Source organism: Macrobrachium rosenbergii, chromosome 4, assembly GCF_040412425.1.
Source record: "Macrobrachium rosenbergii isolate ZJJX-2024 chromosome 4, ASM4041242v1, whole genome shotgun sequence".
NCBI lineage: Eukaryota > Metazoa > Arthropoda > Malacostraca > Decapoda > Palaemonidae > Macrobrachium > Macrobrachium rosenbergii.
Genome location: NC_089744.1, coordinates 4,547,501 through 4,571,878, shown reverse-complemented (window position 1 = coordinate 4,571,878; position 24,378 = coordinate 4,547,501). Strand labels below are relative to the sequence as shown.

Here is a 24,378-nt window from a genome sequence, read left to right as displayed (position 1 = left end):
TTAAAAACATATGATAAAAGATCAAATCCATAACATTCAGTTGTGACTTTTTTATATACAGTGTTGAATTCATCGAAAACTCCTCTACTATGCAAAGTGAAATTTTGGTTTACACTGCGACACGTCGTCATATCTTCCCTGATAACTACCAAAAGCTTACCATCTGGAAGGGATTCCAAGATGAATACTATGACCAGGTGTCATCAAATTACGCTAGTCCGTTCTTGAGATAATTTGTTAAAATTCAGACACACATGAATGAAAATGTTACCTCCTTCCAACTTTTTCGCTGGGGTAACTACATAAATACAATGGAGAAGTTTCCTAAATTTCTCAGTTTTAATACACACACACACATATATATATATATATATAATATATATATATATATATATATATATATATATATATATATATATATATATATATATATATATATATATACAGTATATATAGTACATATATATTTATATAGACTATTTATATTTATCTATATATACATACATTTATATATATATATATTGGTAAACATTATATAAATAATAACTGTAAACATTGTGTATAAGTATATATATATATATATATATATATATATATATATATATATATATATATATATATATATATATATATATATATATATAAAGAATGTCATTCGGTTATGATACGATTCGAACTCAGAATAATAAGAATTATCCACTGCGCTACCAGGAAATTTCGGATTTGGACTTCAGTCCTAAGCGTCTATATCTGTAAAGATTTGACTTATGACAATGGGTTCTCCACGTGTAGTTACTTAATAAAAACATTAAGCAAATGAAAAAAGTGACATTTTCTTTCTCGCCTCAAGAACAATCATGACACAGTCCAGGAATCAGAGCTGTTGACTGTTAAAAGCCTCGTTAGTAAGACTGCATCTTTTTTATATTTCTATTCATCATTTGTACCTGACCTTTTTTTTTTGCAGAAAATCAACACACTCATGAATGTACATAATTTTGTCACGTTACCGACAAAGCTTATATTCTATTAAGAATCGAACTTACAAATATGAAGGGACGAATATACCTTCACATTTTTCAAGAAATATTTGTAGGGAATTTGATAAGTGGCAAGGATAACTGTGTATTCAACTCTGGTCTTTAGCTTCTACCTAACTACGTAACGAAGCCCCTTACAACAAGATAAAGCACAGTGACACAACGTCTCTCCTTAACAGAGGAATTTACTTTGTTGCAGAATCGGAGAATTCTTTGTGCTGAAAGAGCGATCAATATTGCACGTCTTCTTCATTTTTTGACAGAAGGAATTACCATCGTTTCACTTTCATATTTTCCGATGAAAGACTTAGCTTTGTTATATAAATGATTCTAATTTTACCTCTTTCTTACTATTTTCTTAACGCAAGTAACGAACATCATCATTCATTATTGACATTTATATGGTATTAGACAAGAAAATGTTGTGACTGACACCGATCAGATCATTCAACGTTAACTTGATTAAACTCTGCTAGACTCAAAAAGAAAAAGACATGAGGCTAGCAACCTCACCCCCCAAAATTTGCTGAGATGCCAGAGAGCTGCACCATGCTAGCTCCACCCATTCTAACAGAAGATGAACATCGTATGGAATCTATATATATATATATATATATATATATATATATATATATATATATATATATATATATATATATATATATAACATGCATATATATACACACATATTTATACATATATATATATATATATATATATATATATATATATATATATATATATATATATATATATATATATATATATATATATATATATATATATAAGTCAGGTGAGCTTACTATAAAGCTTATCACGTTTATGAATGTTCATGTTGAAAATCTAAATCGATCAAATGTCTGAAGAGCAGCAGTGAAACGAAAGTCGATTAGTTGAAAGATATACTCGTAAATGCGTCAGAATTCATGGCTTACATGTGAGCTGCTGTGGTACTGAGGGGAACAGAATGATTAATCAAGTAACAGACCAAGGTCTATGGGGAAAACCTGCATGAGTGGAGGGCTGAAAAACAATAGACAGACGAATAATGACGGATAAGAGCAGCATAACACAGTCTCTTATCTTACCAAGGGAGTTGCAAAGTATCGGTCTGCTTAAGTAAGGAAACTTAAAGATCATTGTGGCTTTAGACAAGAAAAAGGTTTGATTTTATTTTGATGTTTATGATATTTAGGATATCAAGCGCTCAAGACAGTGAAGAGAGGGAGTTAGAGAGGTTGGACAGCAAGATGAAGAGATCCGGAAAATGAAGGAGATTAAGGGCAACGATCTAAAGGTGGACCTTGGAGAAGAGCCCACAGTTGCACCGAGAAGTAAAAGTCAGAGAAGTTGGAAAGCAAGACTGCAGAAATGACGCTGGATTGGAAGTTAAGTAAAAGGCTAAAGCGTGGGTGCAGCTAGGGCCGAAGAGACGCTGCGAACACCCTTTTGTTATGCCTACAGTGCACCACGGGAGGCGAACTGATGGCTCTACCCTATCGCCGGGGACAGAAAAGAGGCTAGTGGGTCAGCGCTGTGACGGAAAAGTTATCAGAGAAGCTTAAGGCATAAGGGAAAAGGTGGTACTTAACGTCCAAGGGTCAAACTTGGGAAAGGTGTGGAAATAACGCTTGTGTAGAAATGCTTATTCACATATGTGAGTATCTGGGGGCGTGTTCAATGACACTTGCAATTAATGAGATAAACAGTCTTTGTCAGAATGCCTCTCTTCCAACCCTTTAAAACTTTCCACATACACACTCTAAATAAGAACAGACTTTACATCACTACATCTATCTACAATGTCACTGGCAAAACCGAACTAATAATAATAATAATAATAATAATAATAATAATAATAATAATAATAATAATAATAGTAACCGTTGGAAAGATCTTCTACGGAATTCAAGACTACTCCAAGTACAAAAGTACTGCACTGATTCACCTAGATTGATTCACGCTGCCCTTACTCACCATTTCGAGTCACGAAAATCGATGTTGAGTCACTGCTGTTGATTCACGGCATTCTTTCATCGTTACTCCGACCTGGTGCTTCAGAGTCGTTGCTGGTTCCTGATATGTGTGTGTGTGTGAATCCATGCGGAAAACTCATTCTGAAATAAAAAAAAAAAAAATATATATATATATATATATATATATATATATATATATATATATATATATATATATAAATATATATATATATTTATATATATAAATATATATATATATATATATATAATATACATACATACATAGTTTAGGTCGTTAGATTTATACAGAATAGTTTGTATATGTGGTTCAATCTAAATGCACCTAAATGTTGCCACACACACACACACACACACACACACACACACACATATATATATATATATATATATATATATATATATATATATATATATATATATATATATATATGTGTGTGTGTGTGTGTGTGTGTGTGTGTATATATATATATATAATATATGTGTGCATGTGTGTATTTGGAGTGTTATGCAATAAAACAATAAAGAGCTATTTAAATGTTCCATGAACAGATTTACATGGCTTGTAAATAAGGAATACGAAGACTAGAAAATTACTATTCTCTCTCTCTCTCTCTCTCTCTCTCTCTCTCTCTCTCTCTCTCTCTCTCTCTCTCTCTCTCTCTCTCTCTCAGACGTTCAAACACGCTAATGCGCCCTGTATATTGTATGTAAACAAACAAACGCACATTCAAACAGCGAGGCAAACTTCCATACATCCATACACATTCAAGTTACGACAGAATTACTCCTGCACAGCATAACTCAAAATTCCTCCAAATATGAAGAAAGAGAGAGAGAGAGAGAGAGAGAGAGAGAGAGAGAGAGAGAGAGAGAGAGAGAAAGTCAGCACTACGATGAGGGGAAAAGGGGAAAAGAAATACCGGCCGAAAGAGGGGAAGGAGCCACACGGGTCGATAGCCGGAAGTAAGAGGAAGTAGAAGCTCCGAGGGGAGCGTTGGGAGGGAAGCCAGCGAGAGAGAGAGAGAGAGAGAGAGAGAGAGAGAGAGAGAGAGAGAGAGAGAGAGGGTGTGTAGTGTAGCGGTGCGAGAGGAGGAGGAGGAGGAGGAGGAGGAGGAGGAGGAGGAGGATGAGGAGGGAGACAACTGGAGGAGAAGTTGTGGAGGAGTGAGGAAATGTTGAAGAGACAGACAGACAGACAGACAGACAGTAAGATAGACTCAATTCGTGGAAAAGTACAAACAAAGGAATGGAAACAAGGTAGAGAGATAATTCAAAAATAGAAAGAACGAACGGATAATAGCCGTTGTTATTCGAAAGCATGAAAAATGCGAGACAAAGAAATTGAAACAAGTGACACATGCGACTTGTTTAATCCGAAGACCAAGCCGGGAAAACTTGTTCGAACACTGTCTTAGGGCCCTTACATTTCGATGGACAAATTTCAAATGAACAAGCTTGCCTGTATTTAAGGGGAGATGATAATAATAAAGAACAATGAATAAACAGCGAAGACCAGTAAATGTGACCAAAAGCATAACGAGAACAAAGAACATCAGTATGAGGATAATTATGATATGATGAATATATAAAAAGTGATAGATATAATTTTTCAAACAAATAAATGGCTCCAACGAAACTTATTGCATCCCTCTTGATCTCAGCAGTGCCTTGGATACCTGGTGGTTAGTCGACTGTAACTGGTAACAACCTTCATGGAGAAGGAAATGCTTGTATGCTCGTATGCAGGCTACTGTCCTGCTTGCATGCATATCATAAATTTCTACCACTTTGTATCAGTCCTCTGAAGATGGCTTCGTTAGCAATAAAGTCGACACCAGTCAGGATCTACAACCGTGTTTTATCTACAGATAGACAGATAGACAGATAGCCTTGTAGGTCTACAGAGCTGACCTATCGACTGGGTAATAGCATCTGTGTCCGAGGTCTGTTTCAGTGTTAATGGATGGTGTTAGCATCATAGGCATTCACTGAATTAACGCTAACAAAGAATTTCCTCTAAACAGCAAGGCATAATTGTTTTGTGTTTAGACCTATTATTATTATTAATTATTATTATTATTATTATTATTATTATTATTATTATTATTATTATTATTAGCCGTGGTTGACTGGTGCAGCATCAGACTCATGTGCTCTAGGTTCGCGGAACGCTCTTGGCCCACAGCCACCGGTCCACCCAACCTTAAATGAGTAGCCTACCAGCTAGTCTAGAGAAAAGGATATGATATATATATATATATATATATATATATATATATATATATATATATATATATATATATATATATATATATATATATATATATATATATATATATATATAATATATAAATATATATACATATACCTATAGTAAATATATATATATATATATATATATATATATATATATATATATATATATATACAACATATAGACATATACTCGTATGTATATATACATATATATATATTATATATAGAGAGAGACAGACAGACAGATATATGGAGAGACACACAGATGTGGATATAGACAAAGATATGCATGCGTGTTTGTGTGTAGGAACCTTTCGCTATGTAGCGTCTCACGACCTGAAATATCCTGTTTTTGAAAAAACAAAAACTAGTCTCATTCATTCATTCATTCATTGCAATTGTCCTCTCAGAGTCCACTGTCCGATGTTGTCATTTCACCTTATGGTCGATGGTTTATGTAACACAAGTCAAAAATTTTCTGCTGTGGCCATTCATTGCAAATACATATGTCAACAGATTACAGTACTGCCTCAGTACTGACTCTGAAAGAAAGAACAAGTGTGTTACGATAATATAAACCCCTTAACACACTTAGCTTATTTCTTATTTATTACTTCAAATTGCTCCGTGCTTCTCGAATATGAATGATGAATGAACTGAAGGTTCACTGAACGTAAAGTTCACACGTAACAAAACAAAACGTCAGCATCTTTCTCTGCTGTCGCTAAAATTTCGTTCATTTTCATAACTCAAATAAAAATATTGAGCCTCAGCGCCGTCTACGCTACTCCGTGCTAGGACACTGAAAAGGGGAATACACACTTGTCTGTTCTTGTGAATTCTCAAAACAATTTTGTTTCAGCGAGTAGTCTTTCACAGTACTCTAAGGGTCCTCCATTATCCCTATTATCTGCACCCCTCCACGCCAATTTTTGTCATATATTATTCTTTATCCTTCCCCCTACACTCCCATTCACGGAGTCTTTCTATTCACCTACGAGTTTGTCTCAAAGGAGAGCAGCATCCCTTTTATTTCATTTTCCCCCTTCCGTAATCAGGCCGCTCTTGAGCCACGACCGTCTTTGAGACTGTTCGGATGTTCTAAGAAATCCCAGGCCTCCACAACTCTCGTTGGCTATCTCATTCAGTTGCCCAAATCCGTTTGTGTGGAACAATAAGACAGGGAGGCGCTCAGCTGTATGAACCCTTGACACAAACACTGAATCGCTTTTAGTTTTCTGTAGAAGAAAACTATTGTGCCGGCTTTGTCTGTCCGTCCGCCCTCAGATCTTAAAAACTACTGAAGCTAGAGGGCTGCAAATTGGTATGTCGAGCATCCACCCTCCAATCATTAAAATTACCAAATTGCAGCCCTCTTGCCTCAGTAGTTTGTATTTTATTTAAGGTTAAAAGTTAGTCATACTCGTGCATCTGGCAATGATATTGGCCAGGCCATCACCGGCCCGCAGTTAAAGTTTCATGGGCCGCGGCTCATACAGCATTATACCGAGACCACCGAAAGATAGATCTATTTTCGGTGACCTTGATTATGCGCTGTTCAGAAAACTCGATTGCGCCGAGGAAACTTCGGCGCATTTTTTACTTGTTAAAATACAGTTTTGTCATTCTTTAAAAATTTTGTCCTTTCAAAAAGGCCGCTGTCTCTGCACCCACCTGCTAAAAAAAAAGGTGCAAGCGTTGTGGGGATTATCATAACCATTCCGATCTTTACGAAGCCACGCGCTGTACGTCGCTGACTTAAAACTCAAGAAGGTCAAACAGTCTATATCAAGACCGGAAGACAAACAAGCCGTCCAATCCGAGGTCGGGAAAAGAAGACGAGAGACATTTAAGCCCCTCGCCAAAAGGAAAAATGAAAAAATCAAAAACTAATCATAAAGAAGCCGACCAGCAAGCCTTGAGGGTACAAATCGATTAAGTAAATCCGCAACGAACATGAATCAAACGTCGAAATGCCTCGTGCAAAGTGAATTTGGCAAATGACGATTTGAGAGAGAGAGAGAGAGAGAGAGAGAGAGAGAGAGAGAGAGAGAGAGAGAGAGCACAGAAAGCCCGCACGTAGTGGAAGAGCACCGAGAGAAACCAATTGTCAGATTATACCGACCGCGAAGAGCACCGAAGAAAGTAATCAAGCGTTTCAAAAATAAACCCGGCCCACTAAAAATAGAAAAGCTTTGGGAGCGCAATAGTGTAGGAGGAGGAGGAGGAGGAGGAGGAGGAGGAGGGGGAGGAGGAGGAGGAGGGGAGGGGCAAAGGAGGAGATTGCAAAGGGGGAGGCAGGTATGGCATGGGAAGTTAGGAAGGGGAGTTAAGGGGAAGAGAAAGGGGGGAGAAGGAAGAATCAATACTCGGAAGTGCGAGAGGGAAATGAACCCCAGAGCCCAGAGGGGAAGGGAGGAAGTTGGGGCCCCACTCGTAGGTGAGGGGAACCATTCAGAGAGAGGAGGAGGGTTAGGGGTAGGGGAAAGAGGAGAAAGGACGTAAAAAGGGGAAATAAAGGGGAAGAATAAGAGAAGAGGGAGAGAGGATGAAAGCCTACAGTTAGGGAGACCAGCGATGGTTGTGTAGCCTCCTCACTCTCATACCCTCAGAAAAGGATTTTCATTTCTCTATTTTTTTCTCTCTTTCTGATTGATGATGAACAGCAGCCACACACTCTCTCTCTCTCTCTCTCTCTCTCTCTCACACACACACATACTAATCGAAAAGACACACACATTTACTCAATTGTAAAATAACTGTTTTTATTTTTCATAAAAACAAATATACATATATATATTATATATATATTATATAATATATATATATATATATATATATATATATATATATAAATATATATATACATATATATATATATATATATATATATATATGTAAATATATATATATATATATATATATATATATAAATTGCATACGAAACATAAAAAGTTATTGCAAAGTGGAGTAAATGTGCGTACGTATGTGCGTGTGTATGTGTGCACATATGAGTATGCAGTTCCCTCATTCGTGATGTGGCTCCAAAAAGTATTACACCCATCCTATTTTCATTTACTTCATTAGAATGCTCTTGCTAGTCTGAATGTCTCGTTTTGTACCAAGTAACGCCCCACAGCAGCTGACCAATTACCAGGTATACATTTCATTGCTTAAGTTATCAGACCCATGTAAGGCACCTTTCTCGCCCAGGACTCAGTTCCTCTCCCAGGAGGGCAGACATTATGCTGCAGTCCAAGTCTTTCTAAGCACTGAACCATAAATGCTTTAATGCGTCAACCGCAGCTACAACTTTTACAGTCAAAAGCAGCAAAATGTATTATTTCTTGTACTGCGTCATACACCTCGTGTTTTCTATTATAAGCCTTTCTTTCAAACACTTTTATTATCGATCATCTACCCTGCTTTTATTCATTCTTCTTATTCCAAGTTTTTTATGGCATCATCCCATGGGTAGTTAGGGCAAAAGACCAGTGCCTCGCAGTGATGGCTCTTGATCAGAAGGACAGACCTCGCTATAGGTGACGGAAGGAATCTAATCCTGTAAATGCTATAACACTAAAAACGACTTGTAAATATTCATCTTAGACCCATTAGTAATGAAGACCTTCTTAACTGCTTTGTTTCAAAAATTTTTAAAGGTTAATTTATGTTAATAAACTGATGAAATTTTGCATTCATTTCGTGTTGGTCATCTCTCAGCCTACAGTATGTGTCAGGTATCAGGGATCAAGTAGCTCCCTTGGAACTAGTGAGTTCATTTATAAATTTGTTTTAAGGCGATCGCTAAATGTTACTGACAGTAACCTTAACCAAAATACTCCTTTCTTTCAAATATCACAGTTGGACCATTGACAGTTCTTAGTGTCAAGTATCTGAGATCAGTTTCAACTAATTCTGGGCAGACAGTGGGGCTGCCTTAGGTTTTGATGATTCTCTCCGCTGAAAAACACTACCTTGAAATGGAACAGAAATGGCATATTGTAGGCTATTGTATCAGATCTACAATAACCGTGCCATGGAGTTGTAAACCTACAATAGGACTTCCCCATTTGCTTCTCCTACCGCTAGAAGTATCATTTCAGTGGATGCTCGTCCTAAGATACCATTCCACATGCCCTGAGCACAAGATTTTCGCCCAGTTAGCACTAGCAGGATACCTAAAACACAGGGCTGCAAGCATGGCCGCATCTTTCACAGGGGCTGTTGATCTATTAAAGAATGCACTCACAGTCCCATCTCGTAGATTATGGACTTTTTCAGTAAGAGCAGAAACTTTGCCTTGATGAGTCGAAACTAAGGAAAAGCAAATTTTCAGATCTCTTGACCAAAATATTTACTTTACTAATACTATATCATGGGTGCCACCGCACCTCTAAACTATCAAAGTTCCCAAGATCGCCAATGTGGCGAGAATTCTCTTGCCCAAAATATCCATTTGGAAGTACTTAATCTTTCCCCTTATGAAACCATTCATACATATATGCGTAAATCCCCTGAATCAGAGAAAAATTTCGCGCTCCTTCCCTGTACAACTGTAATGAGACTAGAACTATGCCACTACGGCCTATCATCTCGTATCGGCTACGTAGCTGTGACAACTTAGATGTTTCCTTAAAATTGATAGCATACCATGCGCTTCCCGGACTCCCCTCCTCTTTTGCAAAGGCATCATTCTCGCTTGATTTCGGCTTTGCATCCAGATAATGCCTAACATCCTCGATCAAGCATTCCGAGCCGTAGTTTCCCCTTTAACAGCTTACGCGAACAACGGAATGTCTTACTGCTATGTAACATATGGGAGTATATAATTGTCAAGAAGGAATGAAAAAGTTAAGCAAGTGAAGAATGCGGGAACTACGATTTCAGGTGGAATATAAATGGCAGTTAACCTGCTGATCCTATGTGACGAAAGGAAGTTAGAAACAAAATTCCTGTCTGGGATTTTCCGAAAAGCTAGAGTTCAGTGGAACGGAAATGTTCTTAAATAACACCTATTCGTACACAAGTAAAATGCCAAAATCCTTTACCCTGAATCATACCAATACCATCAGCCTGTCAGATGGAAACTGGAGATAGACAATGATGCTAGTTTTCATCAGTTTATAATTTCAGACACCGTATCATTCGCTTCAAAGAGCCATTGGGTAAACATGCAAACACCTCCAAATACAATCGTCATCTGTAAGTGGGAATAACCCAACCTAACTGGAGAAACTACTCCCAAGATTGACAACAACTAGAGCAATATGGGCAAATGTGTGTGTGGGAGAGAGAGAGAGAGAGAGAGAGAGAGAGAGACTACAATGAGTTCAAGTCATTTAGGCAACAATAAAATGAGTACCAGCCTCTTGGGGATGTACGAAAACATAAAATAATGACGGTAAATACCATAAACATAACGGTAAATACCATAAACATAACGTCTTACATTGTTTTGGATGGTCTACTTACATAACACCAGGACCACATACAATTCACTGGTCTGCCATTTCAGAACATTAAAAATGGTGCTTGGAAATATAATAACCTACACTTCCTTCCACATTACAATAAACGAAAAACGCACTTGGTAAAAACTTCGTGGAATGCACCATCCATCATAAGGGATAACGTGGATTTAACAGAGCAGAGGTTAAAGCAATACTATCGCCATTAATTTGATGTTCAAGTAAGAGAAGCACGTACTACAAATTATTGACCCAAAAATATTTGACGCTAGAACACTTTATTGGATATATAGTATATATATATATATATATATATATATATATATATATATATATGTGTGTGTGTGTGTGTGTGTGTGTGTGTGTGTGTGTGTGTGTGTATGTGTGTTTGTGGGTGTCTCAGCGTATTCGTGCACATAACAGAATTTTAAATAACTGACATGATATCTTTACATTTTCATTCCAGCGTAAATTTCAAGAAACGGTGTTATAAACTGACAAAACCAAAAGCTCCAAATATGTTTGAAGACCTATGAACGCCACCCAAACCTTCCAAAAACACCATGGATGGATACTCGCTGGTCAAAACTTTAAGACGGTATGTGACCTGGATGTAAGGTATATGGACCGGATATAAGGTATTTCGAAAAGGAAGTGAACATGGCAGTGGAGGCGTTCAGTGCAAATGCCTCGTAAAAAGAGAGGAACTGGCTCGTTTATTCAATGCAGTCAATGAGATGGAAGGACCGGAGAGCAAACTGTTTAACTGGTAGTAAACGCGATCCTGAAAACGCACAGATGGTGGATGAATATGATGAGCATACGTATGTTTTGCTACTTATGAGTAGTTTTGGAGCATATATAAATCTGGAAAAATTAATCACTATTGAAGGAATATGGTACTTAATGTTTAAGAATGTATAAGACAATGTACAATAAACGACAGCTAGACCGATCGAACGCCCGGTAAGTAACGTTCGTTGAAAAAAGCGATTTTCAAGGCAAGAGAAATGTGCAACTGAAGAGAAAGGGAAAATAAAAGGTGAGAGACAACTGCACACACACACACACACACACACACACACATACATATATATATATATATATATATATATATATATATATATATATGTGTGTGTGTGTGTGTGTGTGTGTGTGTGTGTGTGTATAAACTATTGCCCTCATGCATCACTGTTATAGGTTTGAAGCATGAATGTCAACATAAACAATAATTTCCAGGCCAACCTACCAAACACGTTTAACGCCAAGTATGGGATTGCATCACTATGAAGGCGGTACCACATTCATTTAACAGACTACATTTGGTTTAGCACGTTTAGCTACTGCAGTATTTCAGGGAGCATTATTTGGCTTAAGTTTCGAAAAATACATTGAGCAAAATATGATTTTTCCCGCCACGGTCAGTGCCATGTAAACAAACCGACCAAAGAAAACGGTGAGCAAAAGTAAATTCCTTCTATTCTAAGGCTTTGGAACGATATTTAGCGAGAATTTTTAAGTATGGGCTACCAAATGAAAGTGGTTTTGAATTATCTGGGGAAAATTTTTTTCCTAAAAAGACTAAACAATAAAGATATCTGCCGAATCGAAAGGTGCAAGCCTAGAATTTATTTTGATTGGACGAGATTCTTTTCCCTGCCGTTGTCATTCCTAAAAGCTAGTTTTAACCTTGACATGATGATTCCATAACTTTTACCAAAGAGAATTTATTTTTATATATTCGAAATCAAGTTGTACTTAGAATAAGGTTCAAACAAGTAGTTTGAGGGCTTCGGTATTGCCTACGTTACGAAACTTATTTTCACGTTATTATCACCGATCTATGAGACATATCGTTTCATGAAAACATAAATAAATTAAACCAGGATTGGTTACACATTAAAAGAATACAACTATTTCCACTCTGAATCGAGTAACCGAGTTGTTTTCTATGGTTTGTTTACATCGTCCTGAAATATTCTAACCAAATGTGACTTGGAATTTCGTGAAGCCACGTTGAGTAACATGCATCTTTGTTCAACAACGCTAACGCTGCTTTTACACGTCTAAACTTGAAAAGCTGATATCACAGACAGTATCCTACAAGCCTACCTACTGCAAAGAGTTCTTAATGTCTGACAAAATAAAACCCGGTAACAAACTTAAAAGACGAGGCTTGTAGACACAACCAGTAACCTATAGCCTACTTGCTGCTAAGCAGTTTTAATATGAGTAAGATCTTTTTTTTTACTCTATATTGTATGACATATATACGATCAGTGATTCCAAAATTGAAATGGCCATTGCACGTATGTGCCCCAACAGTATTTTGAAAATATATGAAACGTTGCCCGCAGCCCGACACAGTACATCTACTGGCAACAAGACATGAACGGACTAGCACAAAATCATGGGTAAATAAAATTCAGTATGCTTCACTTACTTGTGAAATGTTATTCAATTTTCTCTTGACGAATTTCGGCGCCCATTGCTGCGGTAATAAGCTGCACAACGTGCCACAATGAAGGTAATGAACGAAAAACAAAAACAAAAAATATGGTAGGTACGATATGCTTCCAATTGACTTCTGTGGTTCCCGAACGTAGTTTGGTCTGCCACCACCAGGGCGGAGCTGCTTCAGCAACCGGGAACCGCGGAAAATTGAGTAAGTGCCTAGTGTGTTCTGCGTGTTTTTTCTTTCATTATCGTCATAATGGTACGTTGTGTAGACTGCATGATCAGAAATGGACACAGGAATTCTTCAAGAAAAAATGGAATAACATTTCACAGGTAAGCAAAGATACTAAACTTTATTTGCCCATGATTTTGTGCTAGTTACATACTCGTGACCTCTCCGTAGTTGTAGGTACGTTGTCTCTGCTAACATGCCTCACCTTTTCGCCACATTATTGTGGCACAGTAATGCAGTGGCGATTCCAGTTTTGAACTGAAAACATCAATAACCTTGCGTATGTCATATAACATAAAGCAAAAAAGATCTTGCTCGATTTAAATGTGCTTAGTCGAAAGTAGGCCTATAGGTTACTGGGTGTGTCAAGAAAGCTCATCTTTTAAACCTGTTACGGTGATGCATAAGGACACCTACTGTATTTTGTTAGTCATTAAGAAGTCTTTGCGGTAGGTAGGCCTGTAGGACATTGTATATGATAACTGTTTTTCAATTCTAGACATGTAAAAGCTGCGTTAGTTTTTTTTAAATGCGTTTTACCAATGGCGGTTTCTCGACACAATTCCAAAACGTCACACTTCGTGAGAGTATTTCAGGACAACGTAAACAAACCACAGAAAATAACTTCTGTTACTTGGTTCAAAATAAAAATAGTTTTATTTCTGATATGTGTATCAAATCCAGGTTCAGTTTATGTTTCATCAAACGGTATGTTTCATAGATTGGCAACAGCTGGAAGATGGAGTTTTGGTAGCCTAGGTCACAGCTATTCCCTCAACATACTTGGTAAAATGTTATATCGTTTAAAATTATTCTGAGTACAAATGAATTTCTTATATAAAAAAATAATTTCTTTTTGGTAAAAGTTGTCGAATCATCGTGCTAAGAAAAAAGTAGCCTTTAAGATTAATAACCACAGGGAAAAGAATCTTGTTCAAGGAAACACTAGACAATTGATTCAATCTTATTCCAAATAAGTCAAAATTGGTTTCTCTTGGTGGTTATTACTTAAATTCCTATTGTGTATCGTTCCAAAGCCTTAAAATAGAAAAGATTACTTTGCTATCCTTTTCTGTCGTCTGGTTGCTTATAAGACTCTGAGCATACTGTTAAAGGGAATGTATATTTATTTGTATGTATATAGATTACTGACTGCTTAATAAGGGAAATCAACTTTCTGATCAAATTGCATTTGGCTTTCCAATATTTGAGGTATATATATAGATCAGAATGCAAAATTCTCTGCTTCAGTTGCAACAGACCTCACAAAATAATATCTCGAAAATAGATTTTACAGTGATGATTGCTTTACCTGTAATAATCTAAAATAGTCTTATAATAATGAAACTAGAAGGGGAAAAAAGAAATTATACTGCCTATTAGTGTGTCGTCCTAGAGTACAGAACTTTATGCTGGGCTCGGAGTTTCAATATGGCCGCTTGAGGTCACACGCTCGGCAGAGAGATTGCCACTCACATTGACTATTGACTATGGTTTGAAGCTTACCCCGTAACAGTATACAGACATCTCCAACTGTCACCTGTTGACCCTCGGTGGTTTCCGTCCTCCTTTAAACCGGTTTTAACGCGCTATTTTCATAACGATCTCTTCAATAAAACCCATGATTTTAGATTTACCGATATTATACTACGATTAACTGGAAGTCTCTTAATTTCCCCGTAAACTATGAGAGTTATTTACTGTAATTTTCAAAGCTCAATGAAAACCTTGCATGGCGTTTAATTCCTCACGCTTGAAGGAACTGCGATGCTTACCATTTTACATTGTAGATAATAGGGACAAAATATATTTTGCGTTTTGCTCTTTTTCCCAGAGCAAGTTACTCAGACATTGGTGATATACCACATACCTGAAGTTTTGCCTGAAATCTACCTTTCTAGTCCAAAATTCTCCCTCTTCAAATTGAATGTCTGTCAAAGTTAAACAATAATAAATAGGGGAAACCGGATTGTTGTGACTAGGACAAAAGTAAACACATCAGTTGTAGCCGTGTTGATTAATATTCTGAAATCATATGATTTTTATGGCCTGGAGCGTATAACAAGTGTTCTTTTTGCAGCTGAAGAATATATTACAAAATGTTTTTGTCAATGAGGAGGCAGATGTAACAAATTATTATTATTATTATTATTATTATTATTATTATTATTTATTATTATTATTATTATTATTAATGTGTTGTAATGCGACTACTTTTCATATGTTCATCCTCATTTCTTATTATATCCTAGTTTTACCTTTAATAATGTTGACAATTTCGACGAATCGCCACAACAATACGCATTACATCTCCTATTGCCTTAATGGTGCCAAATGTTTGATCTTTCAAAACGTGACCTACAAACTTGTTTCACTAACCCACCAGTAAATTGTTTTATCTTGGTAAATTCTTTTATAAAAATGTTGCAGTGACTTTCTAGTTTTGTTGCTTTGTGTTGGTAATGATTCAAAAACTGCGTCGCCAGTAATGTAACCTTGACCTTTTTTTACGTGTGTACAATTAGAATTGAGGTTTTTTTTTCAGGATACTAATTATCTAATGTAATTGTCTAATAACCCATAATTGTATAACTTTATTAGCTGCCTGTTCGTGACTGCATCATTTCCAATTTCTTCGTTTTCCATCTATCAACAGGTGCCGTGTATTTTATATTTCATTTTATACTGGTTGTGCGGTTAATTCTTACGGAAGTGAGCGCCCTCCTCTCTCTCTCTCTCTCTCTCTCTCTCTCTCTCTCTCTCTCTCTCTCTCTCTTCTCTCTCTCCACGTTTCCGTGTTTCTACGTTTTCACAGCAAAAAAATCCGATGTTTATTTTTCCTGCTCTGGACTTACTGTATATTTGGACTCGTTTTCCAGGTCTTCTCAACATTCTCTCCGTCCCCTCCTGGTACACATCCTCCTTAGAAACTTCATTTCCCGTCTCAGCTTCCTATATTGACGTCTTTCTTTTGTCCAACGTCCTTCTCTCTCTCTCTCTCTCTCTCTCTCTCTCTCTCTCTCTCTCTCTCTCTCTCTCTGTGTGTGTGTGTGTGTGTGTGGCCTCGTGGCTATGGTAGCACGCTCATTTTGCAACGTGAGCAACCCCTTGACTCAACAAATAGCAATTAATGAATGACTCAGTTGCTGTTGCGCAAGAATAAATTTATATATGCTTTGAGTTATCTTTATTTGGTGTGTGTCCATTTCGTCTGCATTATTTTTCTCTGCTTCTTCTCTCTCCACATCTCATCATTTTTGGCAGCTCTTTGTTGGACTAGTCGTTAGAGTTGTGGCCTAGCACTCGCTAGGCCCGAGTTCGACTCTCCGGCCGGCTAATGAAGAGTTGGAGGAATTTATTTCTGGTGATAGAAATTCGTTTCTCGCTATAATGTGGTTCGGATTCCACAATAAGCTGTAGGTCCCGTTGCTAAGTAACCAATTGGTTCTTAGCCACGTTAAATAAGTCTAATCCTTCGGGCCAGCCCTAGGAGAGCTGTTAATCAGCTCAGTGGTCTGGTAAAACTAAGGTATACTTAACTTTCCACACACTGGCCGACTGTTCTGTGACAGTTGAGCAACATAACACAAGAGGAAATAGGTTACGATAAAAAAGAGATAACGGAGAAGTTAGTTAATGGTAAAGAGAGAACAACTGTACAATTGAGCGTATTGTTCCAGTTTTTCTTTTATTTATTTTTTTTTTTTTTACTTCCCTCCAAATAAACAGTTGTCTACCCATCACTTTAACATTGATCAGATGAAATAGATTTTGTAATTAAGTTATCGTAACTATAAAAGGCAGGCAGATAGAGAGAGGGATTGAGAGAGAGAGAGAGAGAGAGAGAGAGAGAGAGAGAGAGAGAGAGAGAGAGAGAGAGAGAGGGAGCACAGGTCACCTTGTCAGGATGAAACGCACCTGTTTCAATACGATTTATCCTTGAGCACTTGGTTAACAAGCCTCCCCTGTCGGTGCAGTGTCATCTATTAAAAAAATAAACAAATTATTTGTTTACCTTCTGGCTGAATTAACGTATTATAAAATGTCACATTGTTAATTGGATTTTAGGATATGAATTAAAATAACCATGTTTCAACTCAAACTCCTGACATCTTTTAATTTGTGCGATGAATCTTATCATTTTTATGACGATTTCTAATACCCAGTTTAACGCCCATCGTTGGGACCGTTATTTCTCTCCCTGGTTGATAGCAGCTTCCTGAGATCTTCAGAGTTTTGTTAGGTTTTCTTGAAGGTCTGCCATCCTTTTCCACAACAATGGTAATTGCACAAAGTCACACCGGCCTGTACCAGTCATAGGTCATTTCATCCAATTATAAAACTGTGGGCTGGCTCAAAAATTATTATTTATCTCTTAACTGATAACACTCTACCTTCCTCCAGATAAAAAAAAAAAAATTGGCTATCTATCACTTTAACAATGAATGGCTTGGTCTGAATGATCAGAGAAAATAGCTTTTGTGATTTCAGCATAGTAGCTGTGAGAGAGAGAGCAGGTTACCTTGTCAGGACGCTGTTACACCTGTTCCAATGTGACTCAGCTTGGTCCCCTTGGATAATAAGTCTCCCCTTGTCATCTGTTTAAAAAAAAATAGTCATTGACATGAGTTATTTACCTTCAGACTGAATTAGCATGGGTCACAAATCGTCACATCGTTAATTGAGTCTTAAGAAATGTATAATAATGCCCACCGTACAGTTCATAATCCTAACATCCATTAACTACTGACGCCAGCATATGTGGGTCATCAAAAACATGTGTTTTGAAGTGTTATCTAGGCAAAAGATTTACTGTGTACGTGTCGCTGATGTATCTGTTGGGCAGTGAGAGCATGCGTTGTGAATGTGTTCCCAGGCGTTATCCTGCCTCGTTGGAACTTCAGCATTTCAGACTGGGCGTAAATACTCTTTCACCGAACAGCCTCACGTGAGTCTTATTTCGTGCTTTCATTTTTTTTTTTACCCGTTTGTCATGGTTTATTTTTTTTTTATTTACCCTCTAATTCTGTTTTTTTTTTTTTTTTTTTTTATAGTGGATTGCTTTCCCGACAGGGACTATGGGATAAGATTTTGCTTTTCCAGTTAGGATAGCAGCTTGACTAATAATAATAATAATAATAATAATATAATAATAATAATAATAATAATAAAATAATAATAATAAAGAGCTGTGTTTGACTTAGTAATACTCAGCAAATACAGAATGTTTATAAATGTCCCTATTAGCTGTACATAAACATAGCGGAAATAAAAATAACGAACACCACATGTCCAGTGTTACCGACTGAACAAGAAGCAATCTTGCTTGAAGCTTGGAACATCAAATCTGGGGATCCTTATATAAAATATAGATATCTGTAACTGCTGTAGAAAATTGTTAAGAAAACCTTCAACGTCGATATATAACATTTTAAAACTTTCCCCTAGAGATTCCCACGATATAAAAAATTTTTCTTAGCGTACACAAGGAATCATCTGCGAGGCCGTTCTGAGCAGTTCTCCTTACCTGTTGCTCGGTTCTTCTGCAGTGTTAATATCCTGATATTTAAGTGTTGTGAGAGCGCTTCGTCGGGCTATTTTTACGAAAATCCGTCCCTATTATTATTCTGTTGCTGTGACGCAAACCCGAGATAGATTTCTAAAGTCTCTACCTACAATTTTTTTTCTATCTTGTTATTTCTTTTCCGATTGTGTCACATATTCCAGCAACTGTTTATGGAAACATTATGTAAAAAGCGTAGTTCTTCAAAAAATGAATAAATAAAGGCTTGCATACGCTCCTGGAGGCAATTCCAGAGACTGACTTAGTCGAGGATACCTGAGCGGAACGCGGAGTGGTCTTCATGGCAGTTGTATTGATGGCAATACTCACAAGTTGGAGAAGAGGACATCGCGTTTCCTTATAGCGCCATGGGCCATTGCTTCAGCTTCTCTTACTTCTTTGCTGAGCTCTTGTGATAACGTTTATTTCTCTGTAAACTCACCTTTGCTCATTTTTATTAGAGCGCATTTTCTTTTATTTCTTTTAACAATTATATATTTTATTTTGAGAGGGTTTGTTCTGGAAGTTCGTGGTCTTTTAGGGTAGTGTCGTATGAATGTTTGTTCTTTTATTATCGTAGTGATATATCTGCATTTGCTCCTACCGGTAGTCGAAGTCAGGTGTTAATTAAGAGGCGTTTTCACTGCATTTTTTCATGTGGAATTTTATGTCGTTACTTATCCTACAGCCAAAGGTTCTTAGATTAGTGCGGTAGTTTCCACGATTCTCTCTCTCTCTCTCTCTCTCTCTCTCTCTCTCTCTCTCTCTATATATATATATATATATATATATATATATATATATATATATATATATATATATATATATATATATATATATATATATATAGACGTGTGTGCATATACATCACATCCCCGTTCTGTGCATAGCATTGCATGTACCTGGCTCCCAGATAATTCAACCGTTCTGATTTACCCAGAAGAATATGAAACCAAAATGATAATGTTATTTCATATCTATTTCATGTCTATTTTGAATGATCTGAGCTTGAATACAAGCCGATATATCAGAGACAAAGAAGTAGTACCTTGAGCAGCCCCAGGGACGCCAGAAAGCTGAGGATTAAGCGGAGGCTTTAGCAAAAGAACCAGAATGAAGTCAAATGAAACAAAGTAAAATAAAATGGTAAACGCAGCTGAGGTTCTCAGAAGTGCTGAGAGTACCAGCAGAAGACGCTTTGATACGAACTAGTAAAAACTAATGAATAAAAGAAGCACTAGAACAATAACAATGGTAATAATTATTAACATATGATTAACTGATTACCGAAACCTCATTGATCTATAAGAGTAATATTCTAATCACTCTCTACATTAATCAGCATCGCCATCATACTAATAAACAGTGATAATTATTGTGATATTGCACAACAGGAGACTTTTGCATCAAACCATCAACAATTCTTCTTTTCCGAGAGAAATAACAAAGATTATAGAGAATAAATAACATTATACGTTTCATCATTGTTGACATCTCTTTCACTGGTGATATACTCTCTCATTTTCTGCCACGTTAGTTTCTTCGTCTTTTGTGGTCGCTTATCTCTCTCTCTCTCTCTCTCTCTCTCTTCTTGACTTTCTCTCCTTCAAGTTCTTTCTATCTCTGCTGTTTATCTCTTTTCTTCATTCTTATTTGCACTTATCTGTCTGTGCCTTCTAACCCTTTTTATTCGTGTTCTTTTCTTGCCTTTCGACCCTTTCTTACAGTCTTCGCCACTCTCCTTCACTCTGCTTCATTTCCCTCCAGTCGCATCCCTTTGCCTCCTCTCTTTTTCATCCTCTCTTCCTCGTTCTTCTCATTGTCCTATTTCCTACGGGGAAGAATTTATTTTTTCACCCATGAGAGGATGCCCTTAAGGGCAATCATTTCCCCTTCCCTTGATGTCTCCCGGAGTCAAGGTGAGTGATGACGCATTTCCAATTCCAGGTAAACGTACAGGTAGTTGAGGAGGTATCCGCGGTCGTTAGCCTGTCCCGTTCGTCATGTCAGCAATGACGCTTCTTTTATATATTTGAATTAAGATCTTTATTTCGATGCGAATCTAAGGCTTGCACTCCCATACACGCACGCCAACATGTCCTTGTAACGTATACTGGATTTCGTGGTGTAACGGGTAGCATTCTCGCCTACCCAGACAGGTTCAATCTTAGGTAAAAGCTGTAGGAACACTCCGTTTAGAGCAAATGGGTCCAATGGTGACTTGAATTGTGTATCTGATGGTCACCCGACTGCGTTGGTAGTATCCAGGATTAAAAATGGATAGGACGCAGCAACTCCATCCCAAAAGTATTTGCTAAAAACCTGAGGGTTAGCTCAGTCTGGTGCCACCCACTCTAAGGGGGAAAGAAAAGGCGTAGATAAACATTATAAATAAATAAATATATATATATATATATATATATATATATATATATATATATATATATATATATATGCATATGTATGTATATGTAACAAATATATCTTATGCCAGCCGCTCTAAGGAAAAAGAAAAGGCATATATATATATATATATATATATATATATATATATATATATATATATATATATATATATATATATATATATATATATATTTATGTGTGCATAATAAATATATTTGGTGCCACCCACCCACTCTAAGAGGAAAGAAAAGGCATTATATTTATATATATATATATATATATATATATATATATGTATATATACATGTGTGTGTGTGTGTGTGTGTGTATATGTATATAACAAATATATCTGGGGCCACCCACTCTAAGAGGAAAGAAAAGGCATATATATGTGTCTGTGTATCATATATATATATATATATATATATATATATATATATATATATATATATATATATATATATATATATATATATATATATATATATATATATATATAAATACATGTATATGTACATATATATTTTTATAAAGTTTCTTCTCTTAGTCACTTTTACATCCACGACTAAGCCCAAAATGTCACTCAACATCAAATTCATTATACTTCTGTAGTAACTTACACCCTAGGTGAATTACAGCTGCTAATTGCTCCTACTCCCGGCAAGGATTCGAACCTAGACCTTTGGTTTGATAAAACGATAGAAGGTCGACTGAACCATTCGGCCGTCAATGTTATATATATACTGTATATACTGTATATATATATATATATATATATATATATATATATATATATATATATACTGTATATACATGCATATATATATATATATAGAGAGAGAGAGAGAGAAATTTTAAACTAAATATCTTTCAGTTTTCCTTCTCTAATCTCATTACCTGTGGTTAGGGTTCTTGAAAAGATGTCACTCTTGAATTGTCAATATATATATTTACATATATATGTGCGTGTCCTATTGCATGTGATATATATCACTTATACTAAAATATACTTTTGTTTTTGTAACCTGAGTTGCTGGTGCCAAACGAGTTACAATTATAATGCAATATTGTACATAAACGGCGTTCATTCCTAATCACTAATCCCGCTGATTTTCCTATTGCCATCTTTGCCTGGTCACACTTTATCGAGTCGAATTGTGTCCTAATTTCTCCTGGGAACAAGTCTCCCTTTTTAACAAAGCTGTCAAAAATCAATTCCCAACACCTGATGTTTAACACAGTTCTGCAATAGGTCAGCCCTGCTTATTTCAATAAAAACAAAAATTACTGAAAATGTGAATGTCAAAGTTTGTCGTAAATTTCAGGAAATTTTTATATATCCAACGGTATATGTATTGCGGCTGGAAACTTTATGTATATTCAGTTTTCAAAAAGAATTTGCCAAATTTCCCTCACAACAAAGAAAAAAAGAATTTGTCAAAACTGCGCTAAGGAAAGTAAAATGATATTTCTTCATTAATTTGTCTCCTCTGCGCAAGAGACCTCGTCGAACAGTTCCCATTACTGATTACGTTTCGAGTTACAAGTAGCATGGCGCATGCGCAGCTTTGATTGGGATATGCATATCAAAACCTAAATCAAGAAAGATGAATAATTTGTCGCAAATGTTATCATTATTATTATTATTATTATTATTATTATTATTATTCTTATTATTATTATTGGTGAAGAAATCCACAGTGGTATAAGTGTAAACATATACATATTTACAATTACACCACTGTAGATTCCTTTACCATTTTAGTGACCCAAGGTATTATGAGATTTTTATGGATGATTATTATTATTATTATTATTATTATTATTATTATTATTATTATTATTATTATCTGTTTCCCGAGCCCAAGGCACTCCCGAGAACCGGCGTAGGAAATAGCGAGAGAAGGGAATGTATAAACAGGAAAATATTAATCAGCCTTTGGACGAGGAACACCGAAGTAGGAAACGAAATCAGACGGGACAAAATCTGAACCCGGACAAGGAAGACGATTCCGAAAGGAAAGTTGTTTTTTTTTTTTTTTCGGGGCGGGGTGGCGGGGGATCATGACGCGGTTTGGTTGGAGGGACGGATGGAAAATAAGTTCATCAGATGCCTTATATAAGGCACTGGCGTTGCGGAAAGGTGGGGAAAGTGGGAGGGCATCGCGGAAAGGGCGTCGCTGATGCCGAGGGGAAGGGAAAAGGGCCCGTTGCCTTAGGGATACTGACGTCAAGAGATGACGCACTTGTAGATTCCTCTTCCTCCTACTTACCACATTATATCCTTCTCACCTGCCTGCTCATCCTCCTCTCTCTCTCTCTCTCTCTCTCTCTCTCTAAGCACTGCTGCTTCGCTCCTTTTTTTCTGAAAATAGAATAGAACTTTCCATCCAGATTTCTATTTATCTATCCCTTGATGTTTAGGATATCCAGAATCCTTCGTCGAGAACAGGATTCTCCTTTTGGATACCCGGATAATGAAACAGGATATCTGTGGTTTTATTACTTCATTAACTTTCTGCAATACTTTATTTCTCATCTCATGAACACGTGCGTCGGATTTTTTCAGGGCTTAGAGAACAGTTCTTTTGAAATTTAGGTTAATGAATATGAAATTCCTGGTCCAGAATTTCTATTCCAAAATTTTTCCATGAAGATTTCTTTGATAATTTTTTTTTTAAATTAGATTTTTGGATGAAATCAGAGTAGAAAAATAAAAGGGAGAAATTGAGTTTCTTTTCAAAGTCTGTTTTCGTTGTCAGGAAATTCTACTTTTTTTCTAAGCATTTTTACAAACTTTGTTATTAAGAATTCGAAATTCCAGGTTTATTTTGTAAACGATTCATTATTTTTTTTTTCGTGTCGCTCCCTCCTGACCCGAGGTTATTCTTAATCTATATGCTTATAATAATAAAATGAATTTTAACATTCTACTTTAACTTTTGTTTATGAGAAA

General features: G+C 36.4%; 1 protein-coding gene across 2 annotated transcripts in view; it reads left to right on the top strand.

Annotated features, from left to right (window-relative positions):
• The first annotated feature begins 13,321 nt into the window (after nucleotides 1–13,321).
• aop (anterior open) overlaps nucleotides 13,322–24,378 on the top strand; it is an 89,990-nt gene continuing 78,933 nt past the window's right edge. Inside the window, exon 1 of one of the 2 annotated variants that reach the window (XM_067089409.1) lies at nucleotides 13,322–13,429. The gene's annotated coding sequence lies outside the window, so the exon portion shown is untranslated. Of the gene's footprint in view, nucleotides 13,555–24,378 lie in introns of both variants that reach the window. The other variant, XM_067089389.1, reaches the window with a different exon arrangement.